Raw genomic sequence first — 22,042 nt, 5'->3', positions numbered from 1 at the left:
TGCCTCATTCCATCCTGTTTCAGAGACTAAAATCCTGAACTCTATGGCATATTCTGCAGCTGACTGTGAGCCCTGACGTAATGCCCATAGTCGTTTGCCTGAAGACTCGGTACGGAAGGGCTGATCAAAGACTCTGCGAATCTCCTCGGAAAAAGCAGAAAATGATCTCAATGTTTCCGACTTTGACTCCCACAAGGAATTGGCCCACTTCCCTGCTTTTCCCCGAAGCAAGTTAAGGACAGAGGCCAGCTTGGCGCGATCATCCAAAAAAGCGCAAGGTTGTTGCTCAAAAACCAAGGAACAGTTTACTAGGAATTGGACACAGGCTCCTACCTCCCCAGAATAATGTTCAGGTGGCGGAATGTTGGGTTCACGGTGAAAAGGCACAGCAGTAGCGGGTGAGTCGGTCACTCCTTGATTGGACGTGTGGGCCGGAGTGGGTGATGACGATTGTGGTGGAGCGCTGGACGTCATCTGGATAGTCAATGAGTTGACGGTGTTGGAGAGGTTCTGAATAGACTCCATAACCTCCCTCAGGATTTGGTCGTGCTGGCCGAGCAGTGCCCCTTGTGCCCTCATGGCGCGGTGGATTGGGTCCTCTGGGTCTGCTGGGTCCATGATGGTCAGTACGTGCTGTCACGTGAGGAGAGGGGTTTGGACCCAAAAGCAGACAGGAGACGGAGGTGGCGACGTAAAAGTCTTTATATACAAAATTCCAAGTAATAACAAGCAGGCCTGGATAAAGAACACATGGAAAATGGCTGACATCCTCACATGAAGAAAGCTTAACGTACTGACGATGTGTCTCTGAATAACTTGCTCTTAAATACTCAAGGAATCAAGCCTATATGACATCATAAAAGACCAGAACATAAAAGGACCATAGCAACTATGTAGCAACGGACACGTTAAGGCATATCACAACAAGATGAGTATTCTATCTCCTTCATTAGTCGGCCACCTCTTCTGGGATCAAAAAGAGTGCTTATATTATTAGATAAGCGTCCACATCTTGAAGGAAATTGCAAACTTGGGGCTGATGGATTTCTGCCCCCTAGCACATCTCCTTGAAGGACATTACAAACTCAGTTTTGCTCGAACAAGACTGTTTTTAGACTTCATTTCTTTTGCAATTAAAAAACTGATTCAAATTTCTGAATGCCACATGTAATTTCGGAGAAACCGCCACAGATCCAGAGGGACAAGGTAGAACACATTCCCTCTCGGAACAAAAGCATCGGAATTCCCAAGACACGAGAAAGATGGAATTCATACTCACCAATGTCGAACAACAAGGATGAGTATTCTAGATCCTTCAACAGTCGGCAACCTCATCTGCTTCAATGGGAGGAGTGAGTGCATGTGGCTGATGGGTTTCTGCAGTGTAGCAATATTTGTATTGTACTTGGAAAATGTAACCTGCAACGGGGACACTTTGTTGGTGTGGCTGAGTGGTTAAGGCGATGGACTTGAAATCCATTGGGGTCTCCCCTCGTAGGTTCAAATCCTGCTGCCAACGTGGGCTTTTTAGAGGAGAACCGGGTGTTCTCTTATCTGATAAGACTTTTCAACAGTTGAACAAATCGCATCATGCGAAATATAAAATCCACATTATTCTACAAGAATGGTTGTATTAGGGTAAACTGTGTTTTGTTGGACGAATACAGTGTTTGGACTATGGATCTTTGGCAATTTGGCAAAATCTGTATTGTACTTGGAAAATCTCACCTAAAACGGGCATACTGTGATGACTGAGTGGTTAAGACGATGGACTAGAAATCCATTGTGGTCGCCCCTTGCATGTTCGAATACTGCCACCAAAGTGTATCTTTCCGCAGGTAACTTTATCTTCTAATATCAGATTAGGGTCTTCAACAATTTATCAAAACATATCATGTAAAATCCCCATTTATCCATATGGAAGGGTCGTAGTTCTGCAAATGCCCTTTTGTCGGACAAGGACTGTGTTTCTTTTTGGCAATTTAACGACATAAATTTCTCAAAACTGCTTATATTACCAAAGTACTATTCCCATATCTAAAGAGGTCAAACACCTTTCCAATATTATCATCATAATTTGATATGTTAAGGTCCAGCGAGGGTGGAATTTATACCCACTTGTGTAGAACACAATGTTCTTATTTCCATAGACCCACCTCCTATTCCGATTAACACGGTAAGACACATTTCCCATTATATGAGTCCCATTTTAAATGTCAAGTATCGGCGAGTGTGCAGAACACAATGTATTAGCAATGCATCGCCTTAACCACTCAGCCACCTCATCTCAAGTTGGAACCTTTTGTCGGTCAAGAAACATTGTATTAGTGTAAACTACCTTCAATTGTAGCAGGACTGGATTTAAAACGTGGTACTTTTGTATATGAAAAACTGATTCAAACTTCTTAAAACCGTGCCTGTTTTTGGAGAAACCTCCTCAGCTCCAGAGGGACAATGTAGAACACATTGCTTCACGGAACAAAAGCATCGGAATTTCAAAGACACGAGGAAGATCGAATTCATGCTCACAAATGCAGAAAACAAAGGATGAGTATTCTCTCTCCTCCATTAGTCGGCAACGTCATCTGCTTCAATGGAATCAAAGTGAGTGCTTGGGCCTGATGGAATTTTGCCCCCTAGCAAAATATGTATTGTCGTCAGAAAATGTCACCTCTGGAGGGCAACTGTATTGGTGTGGCCGAGTGGTCAGGGTGATGGACTAAAAATTCACTGGGGTGTCCCCTCGTAGGTTCTTATCCTGCTGCCAAAGTGAGCTTTTCAGAGGAGAATCTAAGGATCTTTTGCAATTTCAAGACTGATTCAAATTTCTGAATGCCACGTGTAATTTCGGAGAAACCTCCACAGATCCAGAGGGACAAGGTAGAACACATTCCCTCTCAGAACAAAAGCATCGGAATTCCCAAGACACGAGAAAGATGGAATTCATACTCACCAATGTAGAACAACAAGGATGAGTATCCTATCTCCTTCAACAGTCGGCTACCTCATCTGCTTCTTTGGGAAGTGTGAGTGCATGTGGCTTATGGTTTTCTGCAGTGTAGCAATATCTGTATTGTACTTGGAAAATGGCACCTGTGCATGTGACATTGTGTTGGTGTGGCCGAGTGGTTAAGGCGATGGACTAGAAATCCATTGGGGTCTCCCCTCGCAGGTTCAAATCCTGCCACCAACGTGTACGTTTTAGAAGGGAACTTGATGTTCTAATATCAGAATTTAATAAAACATATCACGTAACATTCCCATTTATATACATGGATCGGTTGCATTTCTGCAAACCCCGTTTTGTCGGACAAGGACCGTGTTTCTTTCACAATTTAACGACATACAAATTTCCGAAAACTGCTTATATTACCAAATTACCATTCCCATATCCAAAGAGGTCAAACACCTTTCCAATAGCATCATCTTAATTTGATATGTTAAGGTCCAACAAGGGTGGAATTTATCCCCACGTGTGTAGTACACAATGTTCTTATTTCCATAAACCCACCACCTATTCCGATTAGCACGGTAGGACACTTTTCCCATTGTATCAGTCCCATTTTAAATGTCAAGTATCGACAAGTGTGCAGAACACAATGTATTAATAATCCATTGTCTTAACCACTCAGCCAACTTATCTCAAGTTCGAAATTCTTTTCGGTCAAGAAACGTATTAGTGTAAACTACCTTCAATTGCAGCAGGACGAGATTTAAACCTTGTTTTTTTTTTTTTTTATGAAAGACTGATTCAAACTTCTGAAAACCGTGCCTGTTTTTGGAGAAACCGCCACAACTCCAGAGGGACAACCTAGAACACGTTGCTTTACGGAACAAAAGCATCGGAATTTCAAAGACACGAGGAAGAGGGAATTCATACTCACAAATGTAGAAAACAAAAGATGAGTATTCTATCTCCTTCATTAGTCGGCAACCTCATCTGGGATCAAAAAGAGTGCTTATATTATCAGATAAGCGTCCACATCTTGAAGGACATTACAAACTTGGGGCTGATGGATTTCTGCCCCCTAGCACATCTCCTTGAAGGACATTACAAACCCAGTTTTGCTCGAACAAGACTGTTTTTAGACTTAATTTCTTTTGCAATTAAAAAACTGATTCAATTTTCTGAATGCCACGTGTAATTTGGGAGAAACCTCCACAGATCCAGAGGGACAAGGTAGAACACATTCCCTCTCAGAAGAAAAGCATCGGAATTCCCAAGACACGAGAAAGATGGAATTCATACTCACCAATGTCGAACAACAAGGATGAGTATTCTAGATCCTTCAACAGTCGGCAACCTCATCTGCTTCAATGGGAGGAGTGAGTGCATGTGGCTGATGGGTTTCTGCAGTGTAGCAATATTTGTATTAGACTTGGAAAATGTAACCTGCAACGGGGACACTTTGTTGGTGTGGCCGAGTGGTTAAGGCGATGGACTTGAAATCCATTGGGGTCTCCCCTCGTAGGTTCAAATCCTGCTGCCAACGTGGGCTATTTAGAGGAGAACCGGGTGTTCTCTCATCTGATAAGACTTTTCAACAGTTGAACAAATCGCATCATGCAAAATGTAAAATCCACATTATTCTACAAGAATGGTTGTATTAGGGTAAACTGTGTTTTGTTGGACGAATACAGTGTTTGGACTATGGATCTTTGGCAATTTGGCAAAATCTGTATTGTACTTGGAAAATCTCACCTAAAACTGGCATACTGTGATGACTGAGTGGTTAAGACGATGGACTAGAAATCCATTGTGGTCGCCCCATGCATGTTCGAATACTGCCACCAAAGTGTATCTTTCCGCAGGTAACTTTATCTTCTAATATCAGATTAGGGTCTTCAACAATTTATCAAAACATATCATGTAAAATCCCCATTTATCCATATGGAAGGGTCGTAGTTCTGCGAATGCCCTTTTGTCGGACAAGGACTGTGTTTCTTTTTGGCAATTTAACGACATAAATTTCTCAAAACTGCTTATATTACCAAAGTACTATTCCCATATCTAAAGAGGTCAAACACCTTTCCAATATTATCATCATAATTTGATATGTTAAGGTCCAGCGAGGGTGGAATTTATACCCACTTGTGTAGAACACAATGTTCATATTTCCATAGACCCACCTCCTATTCCGATTAACACGGTAAGACACATTTCCCATTATATGAGTCCCATTTTAAATGTCAAGTATCGGCGAGTGTGCAGAACACAATGTATTAGCAATGCATTGCCTTCACCACTCAGCCACCTCATCTCAAGTTGGAACCTTTTGTCGGTCAAGAAACATTGTATTAGTGTAAACTACCTTCAATTGTAGCAGGACTGGATTTAAAACGTGGTTCTTTTGTATATGAAAGACTGATTCAAACTTCTTAAAACCGTGCCTGTTTTTGGAGAAACCTCCTCAGCTCCAGAGGGACAATGTAGAACACATTGCTTCACGGAACAAAAGCATCGGAATTTCAAAGACACGAGGAAGATCTAATTCATACTCACAAATGCAGAAAACAAAGGATGAGTATTCTCTCTCCTCCATTAGTCGGCAACGTCATCTGCTTCAATGGAATCAAAGTGAGTGCTGGGGGCTGATGGAATTTTGCCCCCTAGCAAAATATGTATTGTCGTCAGAAAATGTCACCTCTGGAGGGCAACTGTGTTGGTGTGGCCGAGTGGTCAGGGTGATGGACTAAAAATTCACTGGGGTGTCCCCTCGTGGGTTCTTATCCTGCTGCCAAAGTGAGCTTTTCAGAGGAGAATCTAAGGATCTTTTGCAATTTCAAGACTGATTCAAATTTCTGAATGCCACGTGTAATTTCGGAGAAACCTCCACAGATCCAGAGGGACAAGGTAGAACACATTCCCTCTCAGAACAAAAGCAACGGAATTCCCAAGACACGAGAAAGATGGAATTCATACTCACCAATGTAGAACAACAAGGATGAGTATCCTATCTCCTTCAACAGTCGGCTACCTCATCTGCTTCTATGGGAAGTGTGAGTGCATGTGGCTTATGGTTTTCTGCAGTGTAGCAATATCTGTATTGTACTTGGAAAATGGCACCTGTGCATGGGACATTGTGTTGGTGTGGCCGAGTGGTTAAGGCGATGGACTAGAAATCCATTGGGGTCTCCCCTCGCAGGTTCAAATCCTGCCACCAACGTGTACGTTTTAGAAGGGAACTTGATGTTCTAATATCAGAATTTAATAAAACATATCACGTAACATTCCCATTTATATACATGGATCGGTTGCATTTCTGCAAACCCCATTTTGTCGGACAAGGACCGTGTTTCTTTCACAATTTAACGACATACAAATTTCCGAAAACTGCTTATATTACCAAAGTACCATTCCCATATCCAAAGAGGTCAAACACCTTTCCAATAGCATCATCTTAATTTGATATGTTAAGGTCCAACAAGGGTGGAATTTATCCCCACGTGTGTAGTACACAATGTTCTTATTTCCATAAACCCACCACCTATTCCGATTAGCACGGTAGGACACTTTTCCCATTGTATCAGTCCCATTTTAAATGTCAAGTATCGACAAGTGTGCAGAACACAATGTATTAATAATCCATTGTCTTAACCACTCAGCCAACTTATCTCAAGTTCGAAATTCTTTTCGGTCAAGAAACGTATTAGTGTAAACTACCTTCAATTGCAGCAGGACGGGATTTAAACCTTGTTTTTTTTTTTTATATGAAAGACTGATTCAAACTTCTGAAAACCGTGCCTGTTTTTGGAGAAACCGCCACAACTCCAGAGGGACAACCTAGAACACGTTGCTTTACGGAACAAAAGCATCGGAATTTCAAAGACACGAGGAAGATGGAATTCATACTCACAAATGTAGAAAACAAAAGATGAGTATTCTATCTCCTTCATTAGTCGGCAACCTCATCTGGGATCAAAAAGAGTGCTTATATTATCAGATAAGCGTCCACATCTTGAAGGACATTACAAACTTGGGGCTGATGGATTTCTGCCCCCTAGCACATCTCCTTGAAGGACATTACAAACCCAGTTTTGCTCGAACAAGACTGTTTTTAGACTTAATTTCTTTTGCAATTAAAAAACTGATTCAATTTTCTGAATGCCACGTGTAATTTGGGAGAAACCTCCACAGATCTAGAGGGACAAGGTAGAACACATCGCCTCACGGAACAAAAGCATCGGAATTCCCAAGACACGAGAAAGATGGAATTCATACTCACCAATGTCGAACAACAAGGATGAGTATTCTAGATCCTTCAACAGTCGGCAACCTCATCTGCTTCAATGGGAGGAGTGAGTGCATGTGGCTGATGGGTTTCTGCAGTGTAGCAATATTTGTATTAGACTTGGAAAATGTAACCTGCAAGGGGGACACTTTGTTGGTGTGGCCGAGTGGTTAAGGCGATGGACTTGAAATCCATTGGGGTCTCCCCTCGTAGGTTCAAATCCTGCTGCCAACGTGGGCTTTTTAGAGGAGAACCGGGTGTTCTCTCATCTGATAAGACTTTTCAACAGTTGAACAAATCGCATCATGCAAAATATAAAATCCACATTATTCTACAAGAATGGTTGCATTAGGGTAAACTGTGTTTTGTTGGACGAATACAGTGTTTGGACTATGGATCTTTGGCAATTTGGCAAAATCTGTATTGTACTTGGAAAATCTCACCTAAAACTGGCATACTGTGATGACTGAGTGGTTAAGACGATGGACTAGAAATCCATTGTGGTCGCCCCTTGCATGTTCGAATACTGCCACCAAAGTGTATCTTTCCGCAGGTAACTTTAATCTTCTAATATCAGATTAGGGTCTTCAACAATTTATCAAAACATATCATGTAAAATCCCCATTTATCCATATGGAAGGGTCGTAGTTCTGCAAATGCCCTTTTGTCGGACAAGGACTGTGTTTCTTTTTGGCAATTTAACGACATAAATTTCTCAAAACTGCTTATATTACCAAAGTACTTTTCCCATATCTAAAGAGGTCAAACACCTTTCCAATATTATCATCATAATTTGATATGTTAAGGTCCAGCGAGGGTGGAATTTATACCCACTTGTGTAGAACACAATGTTCTTATTTCCATAGACCCACCTCCTATTCCGATTAACACGGTAAGACACATTTCCCATTATATGAGTCCCATTTTAAATGTCAAGTATCGGCGAGTGTGCAGAACACAATGTATTAGCAATGCATTGCCTTAACCACTCAGCCACCTCATCCCAAGTTGGAAACTTTTGTCGGTCAAGAAACATTGTATTAGTGTATACTACCTTCAATTGTAGCAGGACTGGATTTAAAACGTGGTTCTTTTGTATATGAAAGACTGATTCAAACTTCTTAAAACTGTGCCTGTTTTTGGAGAAACCTCCTCAGCTCCAGAGGGACAATGTAGAACACATTGCTTCACGGAACAAAAGCATCGGAATTTCAAAGACACGAGGAAGATCGAATTCATACTCACAAATGCAGAAAACAAAGGATGAGTATTCTCTCTCCTCCATTAGTCGGCAACGTCATCTGCTTCAATGGAATCAAAGTGAGTGCTTGGGGCAGATGGAATTTTGCCCCCTAGCAAAATATGTATTGTCGTCAGAAAATGTCACCTCTGGAGGGCAACTGTGTTGGTGTGGCCGAGTGGTCAGGGTGATGGACTAAAAATTCACTTGGGTGTCCCCTCGTAGGTTCTTATCCTGCTGCCAAAGTGAGCTTTTCAGAGGAGAATCTAAGGATCTTTTGCAATTTCAAGACTGATTCAAATTTCTGAATGCCACGTGTAATTTCGGAGAAACCTCCACAGATCCAGCGGGACAAGGTAGAACACATTCCCTCTCAGAACAAAAGCATCGGAATTCCCAAGACACGAGAAAGATGGAATTCATACTCACCAATGTCGAACAACAAGGATGAGTATTCTAGATCCTTCAACAGTCGGCAACCTCATCTGCTTCAATGGGAGGAGTGAGTGCATGTGGCTGATGGGTTTCTGCAGTGTAGCAATATTTGTATTAGACTTGGAAAATGTAACCTGCAACAGGGACACTTTGTTGGTGTGGCCGAGTGGTTAAGGCGATGGACTTGAAATCCATTGGGGTCTCCCCTCGTAGGTTCAAATCCTGCTGCCAACGTGGGCTTTTTAGAGGAGAACCGGGTGTTCTCTCATCTGATAAGACTTTTCAACAGTTGAACAAATCGCATCATGCAAAATGTAAAATCCACATTATTCTACAAGAATGGTTGTATTAGGGTAAACTGTGTTTTGTTGGACGAATACAGTGTTTGGACTATGGATCTTTGGCAATTTGGCTAAATCTGTATTGTACTTGGAAAATCTCACCTAAAACTGGCATACTGTGATGACTGAGTGGTTAAGACGATGGACTAGAAATCCATTGTGGTCGCCCCTTGCATGTTCGAATACTGCCACCAAAGTGTATCTTTCCGCAGGTAACTTTATCTTCTAATATCAGATTAGGGTCTTCAACAATTTATCAAAACATATCATGTAAAATCCCCATTTATCCATATGGAAGGGTCGTAGTTCTGCAAATACCCTTTTGTCGGACAAGGACTGTGTTTCTTTTTGGCAATTTAACAACATAAATTTCTCAAAACTGCTTATATTACCAAAGTACTATTCGCATATCTAAAGAGGTCAAACACCTTTCCAATATTATCATCATAATTTGATATGTTAAGGTCCAGCGAGGGTGGAATTTATACCCACTTGTGTAGAACACAATGTTCTTATTTCCATAGACCCACCTCCTATTCCGATTAACACGGTAAGACACATTTCCCATTATATGAGTCCCATTTTAAATGTCAAGTATCGGCGAGTGTGCAGAACACAATGTATTAGCAATGCATTGCCTTAACCACTCAGCCACCTCATCCCAAGTTGGAACCTTTTGTCGGTCAAGAAACATTGTATTAGTGTAAACTACCTTCAATTGTAGCAGGACTGGATTTAAAACGTGGTTCTTTTGTATATGAAAGACTGATTCAAACTTCTTAAAACTGTGCCTGTTTTTGGAGAAACCTCCTCAGCTCCAGAGGGACAATGTAGAACACATTGCTTCACGGAACAAAAGCATCGTAATTTCAAAGACACGAGGAAGATCGAATTCATACTCACAAATGCAGAAAACAAAGGATGAGTATTCTCTCTCCTCCATTAGTCGGCAACGTCATCTGCTTCAATGGAATCAAAGTGAGTGCTTGGGGCTGATGGAATTTTGCCCCCTAGCAAAATATGTATTGTCGTCAGAAAATGTCACCTCTGGAGGGCAACTGTGTTGGTGTGGCCGAGTGGTCAGGGTGATGGACTAAAAATTCACTTGGGTGTCCCCTCGTAGGTTCTTATCCTGCTGCCAAAGTGAGCTTTTCAGAGGAGAATCTAAGGATCTTTTGCAATTTCAAGACTGATTCAAATTTCTGAATGCCACGTGTAATTTCGGAGAAACCTCCACAGATCCAGAGGGACAAGGTAGAACACATTCCCTCTCAGAACAAAAGCATCGGAATTCCCAAGACACGAGAAAGATGGAATTCATACTCACCAATGTCGAACAACAAGGATGAGTATTCTAGATCCTTCAACAGTCGGCAACCTCATCTGCTTCAATGGGAGGAGTGAGTGCATGTGGCTGATGGGTTTCTGCAGTGTAGCAATATTTGTATTAGACTTGGAAAATGTAACCTGCAACGGGGACACTTTGTTGGTGTGGCCGAGTGGTTAAGGTGATGGACTTGAAATCCATTGGGGTCTCCCCTCGTAGGTTCAAATCCTGCTGCCAACGTGGGCTATTTAGAGGAGAACCGGGTGTTCTCTCATCTGATAAGACTTTTCAACAGTTGAACAAATCGCATCATGCAAAATGTAAAATCCACATTATTCTACAAGAATGGTTGTATTAGGGTAAACTGTGTTTTGTTGGACGAATACAGTGTTTGGACTATGGATCAATGGCAATTTGGCAAAATCTGTATTGTACTTGGAAAATCTCACCTAAAACTGGCATACTGTGATGACTGAGTGGTTAAGACGATGGACTAGAAATCCATTGTGGTCGCCCCTTGCATGTTCGAATACTGCCACCAAAGTGTATCTTTCCGCAGGTAACTTTATCTTCTAATATCAGATTAGGGTCTTCAACAATTTATCAAAACATATCATGTAAAATCCCCATTTATCCATATGGAAGGGTCGTAGTTCTGCAAATGCCCTTTTGTCGGACAAGGACTGTGTTTCTTTTTGGCAATTTAACGACATAAATTTCTCAAAACTGCTTATATTACCAAAGTACTATTCCCATATCTAAAGAGGTCAAACACCTTTCCAATATTATCATCATAATTTGATATGTTAAGGTCCAGCGAGGGTGGAATTTATACCCACTTGTGTAGAACACAATGTTCTTATTTCCATAGACCCACCTCCTATTCCGATTAACACGGTAAGACACATTTCCCATTATATGAGTCCCATTTTAAATGTCAAGTATCAGCGAGTGTGCAGAACACAATGTATTAGCAATGCATTGCCTTAACCACTCAGCCACCTCATCCCAAGTTGGAACCTTTTGTCGGTCAAGAAACATTGTATTAGTGTAAACTACCTTCAATTATAGCAGGACTGGATTTAAAACGTGGTTCTTTTGTATATGAATGACTGATTCAAACTTCTTAAAACCGTGCCTGTTTTTGGAGAAACCTCCTCAGCTCCAGAGGGACAATGTAGAACACATTGCTTCACGGAACAAAAGCATCGGAATTTCAAAGACACGAGGAAGATCGAATTCATACTCACAAATGCAGAAAACAAAGGATGAGTATTCTCTCTCCTCCATTAGTCGGCAACGTCATCTGCTTCAATGGAATCAAAGTGAGTGCTTGGGGCTGATGGAATTTTGCCCCCTAGCAAAATATGTATTGTCGTCAGAAAATGTCACCTCTGGAGGGCAACTGTGTTGGTGTGGCCGAGTGGTCAGGGTGATGGACTAAAAATTCACTGGGGTGTCCCCTCGTAGGTTCTTATCCTGCTGCCAAAGTGAGCTTTTCAGAGGAGAATCTAAGGATCTTTTGCAATTTCAAGACTGATTCAAATTTCTGAATGCCACGTGTAATTTCGGAGAAACCTCCACAGATCCAGAGGGACAAGGTAGAACACATTCCCTCTCAGAACAAAAGCATCGGAATTCCCAAGACACGAGAAAGATGGAATTCATACTCACCAATGTAGAACAACAAGGATGAGTATCCTATCTCCTTCAACAGTCGGCTACCTCATCTGCTTCTATGGGAAGTGTGAGTGCATGTGGCTTATGGTTTTCTGCAGTGTAGCAATATCTGTATTGTACTTGGAAAATGGCACCTGTTCATGGGACATTGTGTTGGTGTGGCCGAGTGGTTAAGGCGATGGACTAGAAATCCATTGGGGTCTCCCCTCGCAGGTTCAAATCCTGCCACCAACGTGTACGTTTTAGAAGGGAACTTGATGTTCTAATATCAGAATTTAATAAAACATATCACGTAACATTCCCATTTATATACATGGATCGGTTGCATTTCTGCAAACCCCGTTTTGTCGGACAAGGACCGTGTTTCTTTCACAATTTAACGACATACAAATTTCCGAAAACTGCTTATATTACCAAAGTACCATTCCCATATCCAAAGAGGTCAAACACCTTTCCAATAGCATCATCTTAATTTGATATGTTAAGGTCCAACAAGGGTGGAATTTATCCCCACGTGTGTAGTACACAATGTTCTTATTTCCATAAACCCACCACCTATTCCGATTAGCACGGTAGGACACTTTTCCCATTGTATCAGTCCCATTTTAAATGTCAAGTATCGACAAGTGTGCAGAACACAATGTATTAATAATCCATTGTCTTAACCACTCAGCCAACTTATCTCAAGTTCGAAATTCTTTTCGGTCAAGAAACGTATGAGTGTAAACTACCTTCAATTGCAGCAGGACGGGATTTAAACCTTGTTTTTTTTTTTTTTTATATGAAAGACTGATTCAAACTTCTGTAAACCGTGCCTGTTTTTGGAGAAACCGCCACAACTCCAGAGGGACAACCTAGAACACGTTGCTTTACGGAACAAAAGCATCGGAATTTCAAAGACACGAGGAAGATGGAATTCATACTCACAAATGTAGAAAACAAAAGATGAGTATTCTATCTCCTTCATTAGTCGGCAACCTCATCTGGGATCAAAAAGAGTGCTTATATTATCAGATAAGCGTCCACATCTTGAAGGACATTACAAACTTGGGGCTGATGGATTTCTGCCCCCTAGCACATCTCCTTGAAGGACATTACAAACCCAGTTTTGCTCGAACAAGACTGTTTTTAGACTAAATTTCTTTTGCAATTAAAAAACTGATTCAATTTTCTGAATGCCACGTGTAATTTGGGAGAAACCTCCACAGATCCAGAGGGACAAGGTAGAACACATTCCCTCTCAGAAGAAAAGCATCGGAATTCCCAAGACACGAGAAAGATGGAATTCATACTCACCAATGTCGAACAACAAGGATGAGTATTCTAGATACTTCAACAGTCGGCAACCTCATCTGCTTCAATGGGAGGAGTGAGTGCATGTGGCTGATGGGTTTCTGCAGTGTAGCAATATTTGTATTAGACTTGGAAAATGTAACCTGCAACGGGGACACTTTGTTGGTGTGGCCGAGTGGTTAAGGCGATGGACTTGAAATCCATTGGGGTCTCCCCTCGTAGGTTCTAATCCTGCTGCCAACGTGGGCTATTTAGAGGAGAACCGGGTGTTCTCTCATCTGATAAGACTTTTCAACAGTTGAACAAATCGCATCATGCAAAATGTAAAATCCACATTATTCTACAAGAATGGTTGTATTAGGGTAAACTGTGTTTTGTTGGACGAATACAGTGTTTGGACTATGGATCTTTGGCAATTTGGCAAAATCTGTATTGTACTTGGAAAATCTCACCTAAAACTGGCATACTGTGATGACTGAGTGGTTAAGACGATGGACTAGAAATCCATTGTGGTCGCCCCTTGCATGTTCGAATACTGCCACCAAAGTGTATCTTTCCACAGGTAACTTTATCTTCTAATATCAGATTAGGGTCTTCAACAATTTATCAAAACATATCATGTAAAATCCCCATTTATCCATATGGAAGGGTCGTAGTTCTGCAAATGCCCTTTTGTCGGACAAGGACTGTGTTTCTTTTTGGCAATTTAACGACATAAATTACTCAAAACTGCTTATATTACCAAAGTACTATTCCCATATCTAAAGAGGTCAAACACCTTTCCAATATTATCATCATAATTTGATATGTTAAGGTCCAGCGAGGGTGGAATTTATACCCACTTGTGTAGAACACAATGTTCTTATTTCCATAGACCCACCTCCTATTCCGATTAACACGGTAAGACACATTTCCCATTATATGAGTCCCATTTTAAATGTCAAGTATCGGCGAGTGTGCAGAACACAATGTATTAGCAATGCATTGCCTTAACCACTCAGCCACCTCATCCCAAATTGGAACCTTTTGTCGGTCAAGAAACATTGTATTAGTGTAAACTACCTTCAATTATAGCAGGACTGGATTTAAAACGTGGTTCTTTTGTATATGAAAGACTGATTCAAACTTCTTAAAACCGTGCCTGTTTTTGGAGAAACCTCCTCAGCTCCAGAGGGACAATGTAGAACACATTGCTTCACGGAAGAAAAGCATCGGAATTTCAAAGACACGAGGAAGATCGAATTCATACTCACAAATGCAGAAAACAAAGGATGAGTATTCTCTCTCCTCCATTAGTCGGCAACGTCATCTGCTTCAATGGAATCAAAGTGAGTGCTTGGGGCTGATGGAATTTTGCCCCCTAGCAAAATATGTATTGTCGTCAGAAAATGTCACCTCTGGAGGGCAACTGTGTTGGTGTGGCCGAGTGGTCAGGGTGATGGACTAAAAATTCACTTGGGTGTCCCCTCGTAGGTTCTTATCCTGCTGCCAAAGTGAGCTTTTCAGAGGAGAATCAAAGGATCTTTTGCAATTTCAAGACTGATTCAAATTTCTGAATGCCACGTGTAATTTCGGAGAAACCTCCACAGATCCAGAGGGACAAGGTAGAACACATTCCCTCTCAGAACAAAAGCATCGGAATTCCCAAGACACGAGAAAGATGGAATTCATACTCACCAATGTCGAACAACAAGGATGAGTATTCTAGATCCTTCAACAGTCGGCAACCTCATCTGCTTCAATGGGAGGAGTGAGTGCATGTGGCTGATGGGTTTCTGCAGTGTAGCAATATTTGTATTAGACTTGGAAAATGTAACCGGCAACGGGGACACTTTGTTGGTGTGGCCGAGTGGTTAAGGCGATGGACTTGAAATCCATTGGGGTCTCCCCTCGTAGGTTCAAATCCTGCTGCCAACGTGGGCTTTTTAGAGGAGAACCGGGTGTTCTCTCATCTGATAAGACTTTTCAACAGTTGAACAAATCGCATCATGCAAAATGTAAAATCCACATTATTCTACAAGAATGGTTGTATTAGGGTAAACTGTGTTTTGTTGGACGAATACAGTGTTTGGACTATGGATCTTTGGCAATTTGGCAAAATCTGTATTGTACTTGGAAAATCTCACCTACAACAGGCATACTGTGATGACTGAGTGGTTAAGACGATGGACTAGAAATCCATTGTGGTCGCCCCTTGCATGTTCGAATACTGCCACCAAAGTGTATCTTTCCGCAGGTAACTTTATCTTCTAATATCAGATTAGGGTCTTCAACAATTTAACAAAACATATCATGTAAAATCCCCATTTATCCAAATGGAAGGGTCGTAGTTCTGCAAATGCCCTTTGTCGGACAAGGACTGTGTTTCTTTTTGGCAATTTAACGACATAAATTTCTCAAAACTGCTTATATTACCAAAGTACTATTCCCATATCTAAAGAGGTCAAACACCTTTCCAATATTATCATCATAATTTGATATGTTAAGGTCCATCGAGGGTGGAATTTATACCCACTTGTGTAGAACACAATGTTCTTATTTCCATAGACCCACCTCCTATTCCGATTAACACGGTAAGACACATTTCCCATTATATGAGTCCCATTTTAAATGTCAAGTATCGGCGAGTGTGCAGAACACAATGTATTAGCAATGCATTGCCTTAACCACTCAGCCACCTCATCTCAAGTTGGAACCTTTTGTCGGTCAAGAAACATTGTATTAGTGTAAACTACCTTCAATTGTAGCAGGACTGGATTTAAAACGTGGTTCTTTTGGATATGAAAGACTGATTCAAACTTCTGAAAACCGTGCCTGTTTTTGGAGAAACCTCCTCAGCTCCAGAGGGACAATGTAGAACACATTGCTTCACGGAACAAAAGCATCGGAATTTCAAAGACACGAGGAAGATCGAATTCATACTCACAAATGCAGAAAGCAAAGGATGAGTATTCTCTCTCCTCCATTAGTCGGCAACGTCATCTGCTTCAATGGAATCAAAGTGAGTGCTTGGGGCTGATGGAATTTTGCCCCCTAGCAAAATATGTATTGTCGTCAGAAAATGTCACCTCTGGAGGGCAACTGTGTTGGTGTGGCCGAGTGGTCAGGGTGATGGACTAAAAATTCACTGGGGTGTCCCCTCGTAGGTTCTTATCCTGCTGCCAAAGTGAGCTTTTCAGAGGAGAATCTAAGGATCTTTTGCAATTTCAAGACTGATTCAAATTTCTGAATGCCACGTGTAATTTCGGAGAAACCTCCACAGATCCAGAGGGACAAGGTAGAACACATTCCCTCTCAGAACAAAAGCATCCGAATTCCCAAGACACGAGAAAGATGGAATTCATACTCACCAATGTAGAACAACAAGGATGAGTATCCTATCTCCTTCAACAATCGGCTACCTCATCTGCTTCTATGGGAAGTGTGAGTGCATGTGGCTTATGGTTTTCTGCAGTGTAGCAATATCTGTATTGTACTTGGAAAATGGCACCTGTGCATGGAACATTGTGTTGGTGTGGCCGAGTGGTTAAGGCGATCGACTAGAAATCCATTGGGGTCTCCCCTCGCAGGTTCAAATCCTGCCACCAACGTGTACGTTTTAGAAGGGAACTTGATGTTCTAATATCAGAATTTAATAAAACATATCACGTAACATTCCCATTTATATACATGGATCGGTTGCATTTCTGCAAACCCCGTTTTGTCGGACAAGGACCGTGTTTCTTTCACAATTTAACGACATACAAATTTCCGAAAACTGCTTATATTACCAAAGTACCATTCCCATATCCAAAGAGGTCAAACACCTTTCCAATAGCATCATCTTTATTTGATATGTTAAGGTCCAACAAGGGTGGAATTTATCCCCACGTGTGTAGTACACAATGTTCTTATTTCCATAAACCCACCACCTATTCCGATTAGCACGGTAGGACACTTTTCCCATTGTATCAGTCCCATTTTAAATGTCAAGTATCGACAAGTGTGCAGAACACAATGTATTAATAATCCATTGTCTTAACCACTCAGCCAACTTATCTCAAGTTCGAAATTCTTTTCGGTCAAGAAACGTATTAGTGTAAACTACCTTCAATTGCAGCAGGACGGGATTTAAACCTTGTTTTTTTTTGTATATGAAAGACTGATTCAAACTTCTGAAAACCGTGCCTGTTTTTGGAGAAACCGCCACAACTCCAGAGGGACAACCTAGAACACGTTGCTTTACGGAACAAAAGCATCGGAATTTCAAAGACACGAGGAAGATGGAATTCATACTCGCAAATGTAGAAAACAAAAGATGTGTCACGTGAGGAGAGGGGCTTGGACCCAAAAGCAGACAGGAGACGGAGGTGGCGACGTAAAAGTATTTATATACAAAATTCCAAGTAATAACAAGCAGGCCTGGATTCAGAACACATGGAAAATGGCTGACATCCTCACATGAAGAAAGCTGAACGTACTGACGATGTGTCTCTGAATAACTTGCTCTTAAATACTCAAGGAATCAAGCCTATATGACATCATAAAAGACCAGAGCATAAAAGGACCATAGCAACTGTGTAGCAACTGTGTAGCAACAGACACATTAAGGCATATCACAACAGTACCCCCCCTCAATGGGCACCACCTGGTGCCTTTCCTGGCTTATGAGGGAACTCACGGTAGAAGTCCCGTAGCAGAGAGGGTGTCAGGATGAGGGATCTCGAAATCCAGGAACGCTCCTCAGGGCCGTAACCCTCCCAGTCAACTAAATATTGAAAACCCCGACCACGCCGACGTACATCCAAAATTTTCTTCCCAATGTAAGCGGGGTGACCATCAACGTCCAGTGGCGGAGGGGGGAGCTCGGGAGGAGGACTGAGGGGGCTGGAGGAGACTGGCTTCAGGAGGGAGACATGAAAAGTTGGGTGGACCTGGAGGGAGGCCGGGAGCTTCAAACGGACAGCAGAAGGGTTAATGCGTCAGCACTCTCCACCTGCACCAGTGAATATCCAGGGAACAGACGTTGAGAGGGTCTCAACTTACAAGTACCTGGGTGTTCATCTGAACAATAAACTGGACTGGAGCGACAACACAGATGCTCTCTATAGGAAGGGTCAGAGCAGACTCTTCCTACTCAGGAGGCTGAGGTCCTTTGGCGTTCGGGGAACACTCCTCAGGAACTTCTATGACTCGGTGGTTTCACCGGTCATTTTCTATGGAGTGGTCTCCTGGGCAGGAGGCATCTCGGGCCGGGACAAAAAGAGACTGGACAAACTAGTGAGGAGGGCCAGCTCTGTCCTGGGCTGCTCCCTGGACTCTGTGGACTCAGTGGGGGGCAGGAGGATGACGGCAAAACTGTCATCAATGCTGGACAACCCAGCCCACCCACTCTATGACACTCTTAGAACACTTCACAGCTCCTTCAGTAATAGACTTTTACACCCTCGCTGTACCAAAGAGAGATTTCGGCGCTCCTTCCTGCCTACTGCTGTCAGACTTTTTAACAAGAACATTGGGTCAGGCCTACAAACGGGCGGGCATTAGTGCAATTGTGCAGTCCTAGGATGCAATATAAACCGCTACTGCACTTTCAGCCAAGGGTGTACTTAAATATTGACCAATGATGTATTTTGTTTACATTACCGTATTCTTATTACTGTACTTCTATCTCTGCAGTATTTGTACCATTGCAGGACGTTCACTATTACAGTACTTTTATCCTTGCAGTACTTTTATAATTGCAGTATTCCTATCATTGCGGTACTTTTACTATCACAGTACTTTTATCATTGCAGTATTTTTCTATCATTGCAGTACTTTTACTATTACAGTACTTTTACCATTGCAGTATACTTTATCATTGCAATATTTTTATCATTGCAGTATTTTCAATCATTTAGTAGTTTTTATCATTACAGTGTTTCCCCCTCTGTATAATGGACATACATTAGGAGTGTTTCCTTAAACTAGATACGTTTATACTGTGTATATTTGCATGCATTGTTATGAATGTCTGCTGCTAATGTTATACATTAACGGCTACATTACGCCGCCGACTCTGTGTGATCTATATCTTTGCTGCTGTAACACCTCAAATTTCCCCATTGTGGGACTAATAAAGGACATCTTATCTTATCTTATCTTATCTTATCTTAATGATCTTCTCATTCTCAAACGGTCCAATGAATCTGGGGGCTAGTTTGCGGGAATCAGTCTGGAGGGGAAGGTCACGGGAGGATAGCCAAACCATTTGCCCTGGGCGATAGTCAGGGGCCGGAGATCGATGTCTATCGGCCAGTTGTTGGTTGCGCTGGGCTGTGCGGGACAGGACGGCTCAGGCATGTCTCCATACGGCATGGCAACGCCGCAGATGAGCGCGGACAGAGGGAACGGCGACCGCTTGTTCCTGGGAAGGAAATAGTGGAGGTTGATATCCATATGCGACCATGAACAGAGACATGCCCATGGATGAGGAGGTGAGGGAATTGTGGGAATACTCGATCCATGGTAGGTGTAGGCTCCAGGAAGCAGGACGGCGGGCCGAAACACACCTGAGGGATGACTCCAGATCCTGATTGACTCTCTCTGATGTTCATTGGTCTGGGGATGATAACCTGAAGACAGGCTAGAGGACGCTCCCAGAGCTTTACAGAAAGCTTGCCATACCTGGGATGTGAACTGGGGACCCCGGACAGAAACAATGTCAATGGGGATGCCATGAAGCTTGAAGACGTGGTTCACTAGGATGTTTGCCGTCTCAAATGCGGAAGGAAGTTTGGGTAATGGAATGAAGTGAACCATCTTGGAGAAACGGTCAACTACAGTCAGTATGACCGTGTTTCCCTCGGAGGGCGGCAGGCCAGAGACGAAATCGACCGACTGGTGGGACCAGGGGCGGCTGGGGATGGGCAGGGGTTGCAGAAGACCCATTGGGCGATGGTGAGAAGGCTTCCCCCGAGAGCAGGTGTGGCAAGCAGCGACGAACTCCCTCACATCTTGAGCCATTCGGGGCCACCAGAAGGGTTGCCGCAGGAATTGGAGGGTTCAAGTCAATGATGACAAGCCAACTTGGAAGAATGTCCCAATTGCAGGACATGAGAGCGGACAGAATCTGGGACAAAGAGTCGATCCGGAGGGCCCGAGCCAGGATCTGGTTGCTGTTGTTGGGCCTGCAAGACGGCTTGCTCAATGTCCCACACAGCCGCCCTGATAAAACATGAAGAGGGGATGATGGTCTCCGGATCCTGCCTCTCTGAAGGTTGATCATGCATGAGGGAGGAGACAGTGGCATGCAAGTTAATGAGACGAGGAGGTTCAGTCGAGGTTCTAGTGTCGCTCACCCTAAGGCGGCGTTCTGTGGTATCAAGAGGACCCCTGGGTACGAGTGAGCACTGATTGATAAAGTGCCCAGGCTTTCCACAGTAGAGACAAAGACCCTGCGCAACCCGCCGGGCGCGTTCCTCCTGGGAGAGGCGAGTTCTGCTAAGTTGCATGGGTTCTTCCCCGGCAGAAGCAGGCATCAAGGTGCTTGTAAAAGGCTGGGCGATCCGTCGCGGAATGGCCGTGTGAGGGGAGTTAGGGTGGGCAGGTCTGGCACTGCGACGGCGTTCTCTGATGCGGTTGTCAATCCGAATCACTAAGGAGATTAATTGCTCGAGGGACTCAGGCTCATCCCGTGTAGACAGTTCGTCTTGAAGCTCTTCGGACAGTCCGCAAACGAAGGCTGTTCTCTGTCCTGCCTCATTCCATCCTGTTTCAGAGGCTAAAATCCTGAACTCTATGGCATATTCTGCCGCTGACCGTGAGCCCTGACGTAATGCCCATAGTCGTTTGCTTGAAGACTCGGTACGGAAGGGCTGATCAAAGACTCTGCGAATCTCCTCGGAAAAAGCAGAAAATGATCTCAATGTTTCTGACTTTGACTCCCACAAGGAATTGGCCCACTTCCCTGCTTTTCCCCGAAGCAAGTTAATGACATAGGCCAGCTTGGCGCGATCATCCAAAAAAGCGCAAGGTTGTTGCTCAAAAACCAAGGAACAGTTTACTAGGAATTGGACACAGGCTCCTACCTCCCCAGAATAATGTTCAGGTGGCGGAATGTTGGGTTCACGGTGAAAAGGCACAGCAGTAGCGGGTGAGTCGGTCACTCCTTGATTGGACGTGTGGGCCGGAGTGGGTGATGACGATTGTGGTGGAGCGCTGGACGTCATCAGGATAGTCAATGAGTTGACGGTGTTGGAGAGGTTCTGAATAGACTCCATAACCTCCCTCAGGATTTGGTCGTGCTGGCCGAGCAGTGCCCCTTGTGCCCTCATGGCGCGGTGGATTGGGTCCTCTGGGTCTGCTGGGTCCATGATGGTCAGTACGTGCTGTCACGTGAGGAGAGGGGTTTGGACCCAAAAGTAGACAGGAGACGGAGGTGGCGACGTAAAAGTCTTTATATACAAAATTCCAAGTAATAACAAGCAGGCCTGGATTAAGAACACATGGAAAATGGCTGACATCCTCACAT

At 43.1% G+C, this 22,042-nt stretch overlaps 11 non-coding genes across 11 annotated transcripts; all 11 read left to right on the top strand.

Annotated features, from left to right (window-relative positions):
• Positions 1–1,437: 1,437 nt before the first annotated feature.
• Positions 1,438–1,519, top strand: trnas-uga (transfer RNA serine (anticodon UGA)). Its single transcript has one exon. It is a non-coding gene; the product is annotated as a tRNA-Ser (tRNA).
• A 1,592-nt stretch (positions 1,520–3,111) lies between these two features.
• Positions 3,112–3,193, top strand: trnas-aga (transfer RNA serine (anticodon AGA)). The gene has a single exon. It is a non-coding gene; the product is annotated as a tRNA-Ser (tRNA).
• A 1,218-nt stretch (positions 3,194–4,411) lies between these two features.
• Positions 4,412–4,493, top strand: trnas-uga (transfer RNA serine (anticodon UGA)). The gene has a single exon. It is a non-coding gene; the product is annotated as a tRNA-Ser (tRNA).
• A 1,592-nt stretch (positions 4,494–6,085) lies between these two features.
• trnas-aga (transfer RNA serine (anticodon AGA)) lies at positions 6,086–6,167 on the top strand. Its single transcript has one exon. It is a non-coding gene; the product is annotated as a tRNA-Ser (tRNA).
• Positions 6,168–7,384: 1,217 nt separating this feature from the next.
• Positions 7,385–7,466, top strand: trnas-uga (transfer RNA serine (anticodon UGA)). The gene has a single exon. It is a non-coding gene; the product is annotated as a tRNA-Ser (tRNA).
• Positions 7,467–9,059: 1,593 nt separating this feature from the next.
• On the top strand, positions 9,060–9,141 carry trnas-uga (transfer RNA serine (anticodon UGA)). The gene has a single exon. It is a non-coding gene; the product is annotated as a tRNA-Ser (tRNA).
• A 1,592-nt stretch (positions 9,142–10,733) lies between these two features.
• Positions 10,734–10,815, top strand: trnas-uga (transfer RNA serine (anticodon UGA)). Its single transcript has one exon. It is a non-coding gene; the product is annotated as a tRNA-Ser (tRNA).
• Positions 10,816–12,407: 1,592 nt separating this feature from the next.
• On the top strand, positions 12,408–12,489 carry trnas-aga (transfer RNA serine (anticodon AGA)). Its single transcript has one exon. It is a non-coding gene; the product is annotated as a tRNA-Ser (tRNA).
• A 1,220-nt stretch (positions 12,490–13,709) lies between these two features.
• Positions 13,710–13,791, top strand: trnas-uga (transfer RNA serine (anticodon UGA)). The gene has a single exon. It is a non-coding gene; the product is annotated as a tRNA-Ser (tRNA).
• Positions 13,792–15,383: 1,592 nt separating this feature from the next.
• trnas-uga (transfer RNA serine (anticodon UGA)) lies at positions 15,384–15,465 on the top strand. Its single transcript has one exon. It is a non-coding gene; the product is annotated as a tRNA-Ser (tRNA).
• A 1,591-nt stretch (positions 15,466–17,056) lies between these two features.
• trnas-aga (transfer RNA serine (anticodon AGA)) lies at positions 17,057–17,138 on the top strand. The gene has a single exon. It is a non-coding gene; the product is annotated as a tRNA-Ser (tRNA).
• The last annotated feature ends 4,904 nt before the right edge of the window (positions 17,139–22,042 follow it).

Source organism: Idiotropiscis lumnitzeri, chromosome 19 (genome assembly GCF_059441095.1).
Source record: "Idiotropiscis lumnitzeri isolate Australia: NSW breed Sydney's pygmy pipehorse chromosome 19, RoL_Ilum_1.0, whole genome shotgun sequence".
NCBI lineage: Eukaryota > Metazoa > Chordata > Actinopteri > Syngnathiformes > Syngnathidae > Idiotropiscis > Idiotropiscis lumnitzeri.
Note: the sequence above shows the minus strand (reverse complement) of the source record. Positions and strands in the feature narration are given on the sequence as shown.